Below are 14,972 nucleotides of genomic sequence, written 5' to 3' on the forward strand. Positions count from 1 at the left end.
TATACTATGATTTTCAATGGCTATTTTTGACATATTATACTATGATTTTTTGTGATGTTTTCGACTCAATATCCATGACTTTTTTGACATACTATACTATGACTTCTTTATGATTTTTTTTTGTGACAACATTTTTTCATTTAAAGAGTACAAACAATTACAAACAATATGCGGAGACATGAGAACGTGTCCCAGGACCAATTAAAAACACACAGAGGAAAGACGGGACAGCAACATTAATCAGGGCAGATGTTTTGGATGCAATATTGTGAGCAATCCCAGAACATGTGAAGATAAGTGCCCCGAGCCTTCAGTGCCTTTTTTTGATTTTTTTTGACATACTATACTATGACTTTTTTGATATACTATACTTTTACTTTTTTATGAATTTTTGTGACATACTATACTGTGATTTTTTTTTTTGAAATACAATACTATGACTATTTATGACTTTTTTGACATACTATATTATGACTTTTTATGACTTTTTATTACATAATGTACTATGACCTTTTGACTTTTCATGACAGTTTTGACATAATATGCTATGAGTCTTTTTATGGCATGCTATACTAAATGTTACTACCTTGGCTCAGGGGGAAAACATTGGTGTGACACAACTATGACATGACAATGACTTATACAATATTACAAAGAAAGTAATCCAAAGCTAACAAAGGATCAGAAATAAGTGAGGGAGGCCTTTATGTGCATGGAAATCAGAGGCTTATGGAAGAAGCAGGTCCAGGTTAGCTGCAAAACACAACATACAGAGCAGCTTTGGAAATAACACACTCATGACTTACTATGATAGTTTATGACATACTTTACTATGCCATTTTTTACATTAGCTACCTTTACAGAATGCACCAAAACACTTTTCCCTGACAGCTTGGGAGGGGAATTGTTACCAATATTCTGATGTCTCTTTCCTACGAATTACTGAACCACTGAAACGGTTTTGGCAACATTATTTTAAGGTACAATAGAATCTTTGTGTTGGATCGATCAACATTGAAATTAATCAATATTGCTATTGCTCAATATTGCTTCATACTGTGTATTATTCTACAGTTGTTCTGCATAATGTAGATGCGTTTACTTTTGGTACTTTGGTCGTATATTTTGATGCTACTTTTGTACTTAAGTAACATTTAAGTATTTAATACATGGCTTGTAACAGATCGTGGTATTACTATTTTCAGTAATGTCTGCGTACTTCTTATACAAACACTTTTTACAGATAGACTTTTAGGTAATCTTTCTAAATCTGGCTGATGTATAAACTATTGAAAGCCACTTTCTCGCAAACCTAAGCGGAGATCAAATCCAGAGCCCCTGGGTGTGTTTCCCTTTTAAGAACACAGGAAATATAGAGACGCATAAGTGGCTGAATAAATGGGATAAACAGCAGGTGTTGCACTCAGTGTTTTTTCCCCTACCAGTCTCACCTTCACTCCGCAGAAAACAGCATCATGTTCCAGGAAGTGAAGAAATGGCCCTGTGCTCCAACCTGCACGCCTGCCTTCCACTGTCCTCATCACCACCCGTCTCTCCACCTGCCCACGTCCTGCTAAGCACTGTGACCCCCTTTCATCATGTCTCATCTTCAGCTTTTTAATCTCTCTATTCATTCTACCTGGATTAAAGTGCTGAGCAGGGGAAGGATGCTGCTGTGTGTTCTGTAAATGAAAAACTGTGGTGGTGAGTGGAGGAGCAAATCCATCTTTTCTGGACCTCGCTCCATGACAGACAAGGATTAGCTGGTCAAAACACGGACGCAGACAGAGCAGAAAAACACAGGAAATTATCAGTCGCCTGTGGCAACGTTTAATGAAAATAAAACACATAGATAACTGATATAAGCGACATACTCTATGATCTACACTTCTACGGCTAAATGAAGTTGCTTGAAATTACCTACACATCAATGATGAATGCTCAAGTTCACATATACATTCACCTACACCAAACAGAGCCTGTTGTGTTCATATCAGCCTCACATTGGAATCAAAAGCACTGCTGCAAAGCTAAAGACTTGACATGGACTTGAGATTGTCAAGTCTCATTGGTTTTAGTGTTTTTTTAATGTCTGTGATCCACTTGTATTCTGACAGTATTATTGTAAGAGTACTTCTGGTATACATTTACATAGGGTGTGTAAAATGAAAAGGCCAATATGTACATGCAAGATTTCAAGCTTGAACCTTGTAAGAGGAAGGGCAGCATAAAAAAGTCATTTCAACAGTCACAATTCAGAGATCTGAAATACTTGTAATTTGCTTTTAAACTTGCTTTGGACTTGTCTTCGAATAGTTTGACATTTTGGGAACATTTTCTTATTCTGGCGGGGAGTAAAATGAGAAGATTGATTCTACTTTCCACATGGAGAGTGCTATTGATCTTCTCATATGAAGTGCATTTCCCAAAATGTTGAACTAGAGATGAAAATGAATTATCTGCTCTCACCTAGTCAAACCAACTGATAAGGTTAAAACAAACCCCTCCATTGGTTCTTGGTGTGCATGAATCTGCCGTGCCACCGGGACTCATCTCCGCTTCTAGCCCGACTGTAACACTGTGAAGCTGTTTTACATAATCGTGTTTCCCATTATCCACCTTGTCTTCAGAACAGCATGGGCACCAGTACAGAGTATGACAAAAAGGGAAAAGCTGTGAATCAGAATGACTTGGTCTCTGCCGGTTTCTTGTACAACAGAAGGTTCACACGTGCGCACATACAAACAATGACAAGTTAGCTAAACAGCAAACATCAAATGGAATGCAGACTCTGACAACGCAATCAATGTTGAAATAATAAACTTTAGAGCACACAATCAGCACCAATGTGTGGATGCAATGTTTCAAGACTGATCTCAGAATTTCCTTTGAAGCTCATTTAAACAGTACTGTGGGTGCCCTTGATCAATCACACCAAGTCTGATCTCCAGATGATATCAAATTAAAAACTGTCTATTAGTAATTAGTAGCAGTACATAAAACAAGAGAGGAATGTTGAAGTGTACGTGGAAGCTGTGTGTTGAAATGAGTGGTTTGTCGAGTGTGTGTTCGGTCAAGACCATAGTCGTACCAATAAAAAATGTGTAGACACACTAATGAGACCTCCACGGGGATGTTAGGTGGATGAATACTTCTGCTGTTTCTATTTTACCTTGCTTTATAACAACAAGACACCAATATTGCTGTTGAGAATGGGTCACTTTCTTTGGTTGTGCATTACTGTTGCCCATCCAATGTGTTGGTTTGTCCCTTTTAGCAACCAAACTCCAAACGTTTGTGACCCCAAGTCTGGATCGGTTTAAGAATGTCTGGTCTAGAAAAAAATGGAAAGTCTGCAGAGGCAAGTAGCTTAAAAACCAGAGTAAAATCTGATGCTGAACACACAAGAGACAACAGCTAAGCGTTCGATCAGCCATGTGGGGTTGTAGGCCTACTAACTGATGAATGCTCACATCTGCATGCTTACATGGTCACAACGTTAATATGTTGATATTTAGAAGATATGATGTTTACCTATGTTTACTTTTGAATTTTTTGCATGCTAAAATTTGCTAAGTAGCACCCAACACAGAGTACAGCTGAAGCTGATGGGAATGTACAAGTATTTAGACTAAACCCAAAAACACAAACTGAAAGTTTGACCTGATGATGGCGCTTATCATTAGGAAAAGTCAGGGGATCAAAGCCAATACAATTCATCCTCAAATTTCACCGCAATCCATCCAGCATTTATCAAGATCTTTCCATAAAAACCAAACATGTCAAAGGATTAATCCTCTAGTGAACATGAGTGTCTGTACCAAATGACATGACAATCCATCCAATAGTTGTCAAAATATTTCAGAGACCAAAAGTGGTGGAACAATATAGAAGCTGGCTGAATTCCCAAGACAGGAGAAAGGTAATGTTGCAAATGATACCCCCACAATCAACCGTCCACCTAAACCCAGCCTTGAAGACTACAATCCAACTCAGCACCCCATCAAACACAGATTAAATATGGAAAATAAACAAAAACAGATTGTGTTTAAGCTGCCTTTGGAGGCGATACCTTATCACAGAAAAACATTTCATGGAACACATGAGTTGGCGAGATCATCTGACATCTCTGTGTGTGCGTGTGCCTTGGTGAACTGAGTTGACCAGTCTGTCTTATATCACGCTGGCAGGGTTTTCAAAGTGAGCACGGGATGGCTTGATCAAAACTGCATGCCGTGCCGGGTCTGCCTGTGGGAATAGTGCGCAATGTCGAGGGGGCAGGACGGGGTCAGGGCGCGATCAAGAGATGTGGCCACTAGGGGGACGAGCTGGGCTGAATTAGTACAGAGTGGAGTGATGGATGTGTATCTGCAGGGCTCAAAAACTGAAAGAGGGATGAGGGTGTGCATTGTCCCCTTTCTTATTTCATGCCATCTTATTTTTTAATAGTTTATTTGACTCTAATCCATGCTTTTTCTTGGTTGTACTGTAGATATTTTTGTAAAGTATTTGACAACTTGTTCTTTGAAAAGTGCTACATAAAAGCACCGTTATCATCAGTGATGGAATGTAAACAAGTATGGCACATTTGTGATTTATTTATTGTATTGGATGTACTTGAGTATTTTAATTTTAAATACTTTAAGTACCGTTTCCCAATTGTACTTACTTTCATTTTATTTTCAATGCAGGAATTATTAGAGGGATTATTTTTACAGTGTAAATGTAAATGTGCTGTATTTATATAGCGCTTTTCCAGTCTTAACAACTGCTCAAAGCGCTTTTACATCTACAGGAAACATTCACCATTCACACACATTCATACACTGTGGCCGGGGCTGCCGTACAAGGAGCCACCTGCTCATCAGATAAACATCCATACACATTCACACTCCGATGCGCAGCACCGGGGGCACTCGGTCTGTCTTGCCAAGACACTTCGACAATGACTGCAGGGACGGGGGATCGAACCACCAACCTTCCGATTGGCAGGCAACCGCTCTACCACTGAGCCACAGCCGCTGTAGTATTAGTGCTTTTACTTCTGAATACAGCTCTTCCTCCACCCCTGATTATCACATTAAGAAGTGTTAACATGTTTACTGTGAACACATGCAAAGAAGCCATCACTCTGGACACTCAGGCGTGTTGTTTCTGAATGAAGCACACATGCAGTAACAGTGGAAACAGTGCTGATATGCTGTTGTACTGATTATAATAAACTCCATCTGTGTCATGTTGATACTAGCTGAGACACTAAGACACATTGGGACATTATCCTTGTTAATGTCTGTTTTTAAGGAATGTGACTCTTTGCTTATACTGTATTTGGAATATTTAGATGTCTCATTTGTTTACAGTGCATATATATTGTAAAGAGGGTCAACAGCTTTTCCCTAACAATTACAACGCCTACAGATAAACTGGATATTAAAATTATTTTATTAACATGGGGACTCAGCAGCTGATACATACAACACCTCTACCAATTATAAATAATCAAATTTCTCTGTGCAGTCTTACTAGATGAATTTAGAAAAGATAAAAACAAAAAGGCATTCGGTGGCTGCAACAAGCAAAAAACACTCAGAGGAGGAAATTATATTATTGTTATTATTATTTCATAATAATAATCTTAATTTAAAAAAGAAATATTAACTTAAAGCACCCATATTATGCTCCTTTTCAGGTTCACAATTGCATTTTGAGGTTGTACCAGAACAGCTTTACATGGTTTCATTTTCAAAAAACACCATATTTTTGTTGTGTCGCACATGGCTGCAGATCCTGTTTTCACCTTGTGTGTTTAGGTCTCTGTTTTGGCTACAGAGTGAGACATCTATCTATACTATCTTTGTTGGGAGTCGCACATGCGCAGTAGCTAGGTATTGATAACATCAGCTAGATAACTTTCTCCAACGTTGGTCAGCACAAGGCAGGATTAGCTGGGAGACTTCTTCCAGGGGCACACTTGTGGAATACCTGCCGAACAGGAACATAGACGTAGTTCTTTTGGAGACTGTGGTGAACAAGTGTGTGTTGTGGCAGTATTTTGTCATTGAGAACGAGCTAGCATGCTAGTGCTAGCTGTGCTACGGTTAGCCACCTCATCTCGGCTAGTGATGTAGAAACTTTTTTCCCCAAGTTTGGACGTGTAGTTACGTGTGGAAGTACCAGGGACCCCTCAGATATCTCTTAGGACCCTTTGCTGGGGCCCGACCCCGAGATTGGGAAAACTACTGGACACATTTACCAGACAGTGTATAGAGAAGTTAAAACTAGCTCCACCTTGACGAGTTACAACAGAAAAATGCAACTTACAGTATGCATTGATGCATCAGTATTAACAATCTAATAATCCTACAGTAATACATCAGTCACAGAGGATGTTTTACAGCAGAAAGAGTACTTTTACTTTTGATACTTAAAAACTGTTTTTACTTAAGTAGGATTTTGAAAGCAGAAGTTGTACATATCGTTTAGTGTATTAGAGTACTTCTTTTCCCAGTGAAGATGCAATAGTCTTCTTCCTCGCTCAGCTGGAAATATGTAAGATGCAAAGCCCACTATGACAAGTTATGTCACTTAAATCTGGTGGTGAGATATACAAAATCCTCAGGAGACAGACATGCAGGCATGCCTTTCCAATCATGCTTGCACAGGATCTGTGGGGCTGTGGGTGTACGTTTTACATAGATTTATGGCTGTTTGTGTGTGTGTGTGTGTGTGTGTCTGTGTGTGTGTGTGTGTGTGTGAGTGTGTCTGTGTGTGTGTGAGTGTGTGAGTGTGAGGAAGGGGTTTAATTAAGTCATTCTGGGAAACAAACCACCGGTGCGTAGAAAGGGACATGAAAACAAGCTGATTCTTCTCTCTCTCTCTCTTTTTCTTTCTCTGTTTCAGCCACAGGTCGGTCACCCCTCGCTCGCCATCCGCACACCACCCATCACCTGTTTTTCAGGACCTTGATGTCCTCCTATATATGGCCCTCTTCTGGGGCTCTGCAAGGTTGGGGAGGTGTCTGTGGATGTTTGTACAGCTTGCTTAAATCCTGAGAAACATGGACAGTTTACACAAGCTGCTCAACTTCTCACACTTTTTCTTTTTTTAATGTTCATTTGTTTCCTTCACAGATCAAAGTCCAGGCAGTAACCACATGGAGAGGAAGTTTATTGGGTCTAATGGACCTACAGGCAGGGCCGTGAATATAGACAGAGCAGACGCTCCAACTAATTGTTGTGCAGAAATTGAGAGTGGCTTGCAAGCGATGCCACCTCGAAAATACACCTGTGTTCAAATATTCATATTCTTTAGACAATAGCGTGCTTCCAAGGTTTTGGCATTGTTTGTGTCAGTGAGTTTGTGTAAGCTTCCTTTGGCCGGCCCAGGAGAGTGGAGGCGGTTATAGCAGCATATTAATGCCCATGATTTTGGAATGAGACGCTTAACTATCACATATTTTTTAGTGTCCAGATACTTTTGTCAATGTAGTCTTATAGTAAGTTGAATAACTGCATAGTCTTGCAAAGTACATCATGCCTTCACTTGATAGAAAGATTAGATTAGACTACATTTTTTTATGATTCCAGTTAAATCTACACCAAGCAACCTGTCGTGTGAGCGGTGGCAACCGACATTTTGCCTCATCTTACCGGCCCAGCTGTTCGGTGAGTTTTTCTATCACAGACACCAAAAGCAGGTTTCATACTTTGTGCTCTTTAGTTTTGATTTGTCATGTCATGTGGGCAGAGGACTTTACATATCTCAACACCTCATCTTATTTGAGCACACACAGTGAATTTCAGTTTGACGCTCTACTCTTTGCAGCAGATTAGACAGGCATAGTGAATTGTGAACAGTGCATCTTCAAAAGGACAAAAACAACAACTTTTTAGCACAAATTTGGGGTTTAAGATTAAGATTGGATTGACTGTTCCTAATATTCATTAGCCAAAACCGTTTTCTTGAAATAAAACAAATTACAGTCACCTTAGTGTACGTAGAAATGAATAAAGCACAGCAATAAAGTTAACATTCAGCAGCATGTCATCTGCAGAGAAACTCAGACTCCTCTCTGGGACTAGAGTCAGAGTCTACGTGTGGATGCTGGAGTGGTGGAGTGGTGAGTCTGAGTAAAGATAAGCAAGCCGCAGCTATGATGGTTGTGGAAATATTCACAGAGCAGTGAAGCAGAGGAGAAGGAGAGCTGGGCATTTTGACAGCTTACAGAACAAAACTTCCAAACTGTAAAGATGTTTTGAATATGTGTTTCAGACGATGGGGCATGTCATGCATGACTCCAGCAGTGAAACTTGACTTGAATGCCTGAACTATCTTGCAGGCTTTGCTTAAAAACATAATGTGAATTGATCAAAAATGCCATAAACACAATGTTTAACCCTTGTGTTGTCCTCGTGTCAAATTTGACCCATTTTCAGGTTTTTCATCGTAAAAAATGACTCTTCAAAATAAGATGAAAATGTCAACAATAGAAATATAAAAAGTACTTTGGAAAAAAACATCAAAAAAAGCACCCACAACATTGAAAAAGTGACAAAAATGTCAGAAAAAGCAATAACTTTTTTCACGGTTGAAGGAAGGACAACACAAGGGTTAAATAGAAGCCAATGGGTGTCTGTGTGGTGGTTACTCAATGTTACAGTAATTCGTTGCCAATGGGCCACACATACAGTAAGTAGGGTCATTTGAAGCATTTTGCTCTGTGGAGAGAAACATGGCATAAGGTAACAGGTATGAGTTGAGCTTGAGCTCATTTTTTAGGTGACCTGGTACGATCCAAGCTGGAGGGGAGCCAAAGAAAAGAAAAACAAATGTGTTAAATTAATATCAGACACCCATTCAACAGTTAAATGATTGTCAAACTGACGTCCAAAGGATAAATCTCGTCCTGCTCTTCACACTGACACATGACAATTTAATCCTGGTTATTTAGACATTGTTCCAAAGTGACCCCTCATACATAGAAGAATGTGAATAAATACATTACTTACAAGTGTTTAAAATAAAAGGAAAGCCTGAAAAGATAAGTGGAGGAACACAACAAATACAGCAAAAAACAGAGTGGACAGGGGGTTCACTGAATGCTTCGATGAGAATGAAAATCATTCATCCATCCAGTAAAGGTCAAGAGACTAGGAGCATTGTACTTCTTGTGTTGGTTTTTCCTGTATATACTTTGATTAGTTGGTGGAAGTAATTACACATGAAGGAGCACATATTTGTGAAAGAAAAAAAAGGTTTTTGCTAAGAATCAACTTTAAAAAAATTACACAATGGAGCTTTAACTTATCATAACATATCAACATGTTTTGGTTTATTTACATTTTGTATCATTCTGCATCTGCAAAGTACCTCGGAGCTAAAGCTGTCAAATACATTTGGTGGAAGTGTAAAGTTGCAGAAAGTGGAAATACTGTACTACTAAAGTACACGTACATCAAAATTGTACTCATGTACAGTACTTGAGTAGATTTACTACATTAAACTCCATCACAGGGCTCAATGCATCAACACGAAACATTTTATCCTCGGCCAAGAGAACCAGACATAAGTAGGCAGGATTGTCAACATGCTCCCCCATCTGCCCTGTAACTGAATAACTCGCACACATAAACGAATAAAATACACACATGAATAAATAAAAAAACACACAACACATAATCAGCAAAATCATCATGCCAGAAAACAGACGCTATCGCTGCCACAGCTCGTTGCTCTTGGATCGTTCGCATGGCTGCTGATGAGGTTTCTCAAGGATCTACTGTGCTGTACATCCGCCGTAATCAAGCCAAGTGCTAATTAATCCGCCCTAAACTGCGAGGACCCCGCACCGTCACACTAAAAACAGAAGAGAACAGAAAGCGTTTTGCGAGGCCAACGTGAATGAGAAGCAGCTGCAGAACAACTGGTGCCTGTTTGAGAGTTTCCAAACACAAGAGCGTGGTTAAACAGTCCACTTCTTCTCACACGTTAGAGACAACACTGGCTCACAATAGCATCACGGTTGTTACTGGAATGAATAATCATGTTAACTTTACTCTGTCCCACACAGTCAAACAAATGTGGGCGTTGTGAAACAAAAAAACTAAACACCCTCTCTGCAAATATTGCTGCTACATAATGGCCCAATCCCAAAGTGAGCCCCGAGAACTAAGGACTAAAGACTTAATTGATCTCAAGTGCTAAGTGAGTGAGTGTGTGAGGCCACATGGGCTCAGATAGGCCCATGGGATAAATGGGATTGGGTCAGCACTTCCCGAGATCACATGTTACCTTGGCGACGTTTAGTAACAAAGATGTTGCTGACCCTTGCCGGTTTGGGTGTTTTCATTTTAAGTTTGTTGCTTTCCACACGGCCAAGGCACAGAAGATGGCTGCCTTTAAGTATTTTCAAACTCTTGTTTTACAAGCTGGACAGCAGGTCCGTTCTGTTCCGTGGTCATGTGTAGTGCTGTTGTTTACCTTTTTAATTTCTGGATTTCCCTATGGTCTTGCTCTGAACTGTGGGTAATTCCCTTTGGAGACGTCTGCATCGATGCAGACTCACGGAAAGGGCTCAGTAAGTGTGTACTCAAACCCCCCCGCCCATTGAAATTCGACATTGGAACAACCCTAAGGCCTTAAGAATTTCGCAAGAAAGCGCACCAACGTCTGTGAGCCCGGACTTTGGGATTGGGCCGGCGAGATAGCAAAGTCCCAGTCATGGCTTTACTTTTGAGTGAGACAAGAAATAGGCTTTTTCTGTTGGATTTTGCAGAGCAAAGTTTTTAATAAAAGTTAGATGAAATAGAAAATATAAATTCCCTCAGTAGCTAGAGATGCACTCAAAACTTTTTAGTTTTGGGATTGCAAACCTTTCCCCTTCACCTGTTTGTGAGGAACTGCTGTCCAATTATCTTCATAAACTAGTATTTATTGATAAACTTCAGTGGGAGTCAAACATCCTACTGAAGTAACATAATTAATCATCAGTCAAGCAGAAGTAAGGTGAACTGTGCAGGAAAACAAAAGTAAAGTGTCATTTTACCAAACTTGCAAAAACACATTTTTGTTCCTCTTGTTTTTAGCTATAAACTGTTTGCTAGAAACTGTTTACGTGCAACCAATCATTTTTTGCCACATGTTAGGAACTCCGTCTAAGTAGGAAGGTTGGGGGTGTGGACAGAGAACTTTCACCCAGGAGACCGTTGTCACTGCTCACTGTGAGTCCAGTGCACTCATGATGTGAGTTGCATCACTTTGCGCCAATGACAGATTTCACACAGATCTGTTTAGCTGTTAGCCACAGAATAATGAAATACATTAAACAGCAGTAATTTATTATTTAGCGTAAGGCATCAAATTTTGATGTCAGTTTTAGATTAGAGACTGAAGTAGCCTACAAGAACCTGCTAACGAGAGACTTCTATAATGTCAATAGAGTAAAAATGGACCTACATGAAAAAAGTTTGTTCACTGCTGGCTACAAGTTAACAATCAAACACAACAAAGGCCGTCAGTTAAATGGCGTTTTGAGCTAACGTTAGCATCAAACAACCATAGATAGCTAAAACTTACGAAGGATGCGTATCCTTTGGTGTTATGCCGTAAATATATGTTTAAATCTGAGCATGTGCAACTCACATCTGCACTCGACTCACGTCGGGTAATGACACCGTGCTTAGTGTCCTGTTTGAAATTAAAAGTAAACAGCTATTTTTTTTAAACTTTGCGGAACAAACAGAGCCATGTCATGTAGTGCTTCACGTGCATGACGTAACAGATGATTTTATAACATGAACCACGATCTTTCTCCTAACTTAACAAAACAGTTTTGATGCCTAAACCTAACCAAACTGCAACCGTTTCACAACGTTAAGGACATGTTTAAAACTGCAACCTGTACTTTCTCTGGTTCAGATTTGAGGACGGAAACTGTTTCTGTGGGTCGTATTTTATGAAACACTCCTGTGGATTGTAGGAGGGGGTAGAAATAAACAACCAATATTGTCGTATGGTTTTAAGGACTTTGAAAGACTAGAGAAGAAGACAAGATAGCTAAGAAGAGCCCTGCACACCGCTCTGTTTTGACCTTGTTTTTACAGATATAGCTAGGTCAGGGGTGACGGGACTGGCAAGTTGACACTATACTGTATTTGATGTGTGTGGAATCGGATTCCTTGTACCGTTTTAAAATCCATCATGTGCACATTGTAAAACAACGGACTGACCAGAGATACCAGCAGATAGTGCTCCAGGTATCCCAGGGAAAACTAATTAAATATGTTGTCACTCAATAGATACGTTGGTTAAAACTTTGCTAATTATGTTGATAAGACAAATGCTGACGAAAATGAAATAGAAATAATTTCTGTTTTTTTTCTTCTTTTTCAGGAAGGTTTGTAAAAAATGAATAAAAAAATGAAATAGAAATCCTGACTGTTTACAGACTGGACCCCCACCATCCACAAACACAAAAAGACATGGTAGTTCTTAGACAACCCCCCGGGTAAATCAGTTATCACTGAGTTTACAAGGGACTCGACAGAGTGTGGGTACACAGAAAAGCTACTCAGGTACAGTGTTAGGACCATTTGTCATTAATTACTCTCCACCTCCGCTAAAAATGAGATATATATTAAAAAATGTGAGAAAAGCAAAACGATACCATCAAACAGTAAAAAAAAAAACAAAGAACAAATCCAGCTGCTGTACAGTAGAGACCAGTGGCAGGTGTGTGTGTGTGTGTGTGTGAACCATAGAAAGATGGATGGTGACTCCCCCCCCACCCACTCCCACATGCTCTCTGCTCTATGTTAACCGTCCATTGTCCCTCTTTCCCCTGCGTACTTGTATCAGTATTTTTCCAGAAATCATGCATTGTTTGACCCGACTGAACACTGCTGGACGGGTATTTGTTTGCTTGTGTGTGTGTGTGTGTGTGTGTGTGTGTATGGTGTTGAGTTTGCAAGTACGGGTAAAGGGGGGGAGGGGTTGTGGTTGTTGAGGCCCTGAAACTCCCTCATGGAGGCCAGTTGTCACTTCACTCTGTGTTTCCTCCTCTGAAACTCAGGAAACGAGACGTTTAATCATGACTAAGAAAAGGTCACAACTCAGGATGGTGAAAAATCGACCTGCTGAAAAGGCTTTTGCCCCGCCATGCAGGTATCCAGAGCAACTTTAATATTCAAACACACGAGAAGGTTTCATTACGTTTAACAGGGGGACGGGATAGACTGGGTTTCACTGTTCCAAGCAGTCCAACAGGGTCTTTTTGCAATCTTGGACTGATTGTAAAAACACTTGTGTGGGAGCAAGTCAGGCATTATTTAACGGATAGGACAGTGATGGAAAGGCTTCTCAAAGTGTAAGTCAATCAGCATTTTTACGTCATTCAGATTAGATCTAGAATCTTACCTCTAGTGGTATTTATTTTGTAGCTCCTGCAATTACACTTAGCTATACCAGATGATACTTTACGTAGATACGGAGCAGTCCTTATGTTATGGTTTTATTTATCTGATTCCATAAACCTGTCACGGACATATCTGTACGCAATTCACCTCAACTGAGCTCTGCCTTCAACCTGTGCATATGTTTATAATTCATCCTCGTTTTGGCATTGTATATGTTATATGTTATATTCGCATCTTATTGTTATTTAAGACTTTTTACGTTTGCACATTTTATATTTGCTATCTTTTTATTTGCACTCGCACTTGTATTGCAGCAGCTTCACAGAAAGTTCCCAGATAAATTATGTTGAATATTATCTCAGCGATGTAAATAGTTTTGGTAAATTGATCGAGAGTTTTTAGATAACATGAAGGGTAAGTTATTCCTTTTCTTTCTTTAATTAAATATATTTGTAATGAAATCTGTTGCCAGCGTGTTCTGTGGATCATCCAGAGTAAAAGGGACAACACTGTCAGCATCACAAACATAATTTCCCTTACTTCCCTTTGTGTTTGTGTGGAGGCAGAAATATCAGAGACTAATCCAATACTTGGGCAAATAAAAACAAAACTATCTTCACAGATATTACTAGAGGTAAGTGAGAAATGATGTGTTTGGGTGACAAAACTTTAAGATCAGTTGGAGAAGGGACAGAGGGAAGGAATAAACTAAGGTTGGAGACAAAAAGGGTTAAAAATGAAGAAGGAAGAAAAAGCAAGCGGGCTGTCCGTCATGTAATCTCTCAGCACGCCAAGTCATCAAATCTCCCAGTAAAACACTGGATTCCACAAACATGAACAACAGATTTACAGTTAGGGCAGATTGGATTTTAAAGTTGTATCTCAAATAAATTACATTATCATTATCAAATAAAAATGGGAAACATTTCAACATTACAAGGTCTGCAACTTTGGATCATGCACCAGACAGAGAGCGTTGAAGAAGTTCAGACTCAATGCTCTGGGTCGGCAATTTCACCTGCTGGTGTTTGTTTGGTGTCGGGGCCGAAGGTCCCTTTCTCTTCACATAAGTTGTGACAAAGAAAACAGTTTCACGTCCCGGCTCTAAAGGCCATAGGTCGTAAAAAAAAAAAAGACCGAAGCTGAAACACTGAGGGCCAGGTGCTGCTTTGCAAGTTATAAAAGAACTGCTGGTTGGGGAAAAAAAAGGAAAAGTGTTTTCAGGTGACAACAACGAAGCAGTTCTTTACTGCATTTCACAATGACGAGGGAGCTCTGTAGAGGATGGAAGACAAGAGGTTGTATGATTTTCGCAGTAATCATATGAAACCTCAAACCACAGGGTAGTGACGAGGAGGAGGATGAGGGATAAAGTGACGCTATGAAAAAACATGAAAGGTCTGTGAAGAAGGGTCAGCATGTGGACGTATATGATATGGAAAGAGGTTGATGAGGGAACATTGCCGCGTCACCTAAGTCAACAACAGGGTGAGTCATTCCTTGCAGATAAGGCAATGTGTTTTATGAATGGCAGCTAGTGACTCAGGGCTGGAGAAGGGG

This window comes from Etheostoma spectabile, chromosome 5, assembly GCF_008692095.1.
Source record: "Etheostoma spectabile isolate EspeVRDwgs_2016 chromosome 5, UIUC_Espe_1.0, whole genome shotgun sequence".
Taxonomy (NCBI): Eukaryota; Metazoa; Chordata; class Actinopteri; order Perciformes; family Percidae; genus Etheostoma; species Etheostoma spectabile.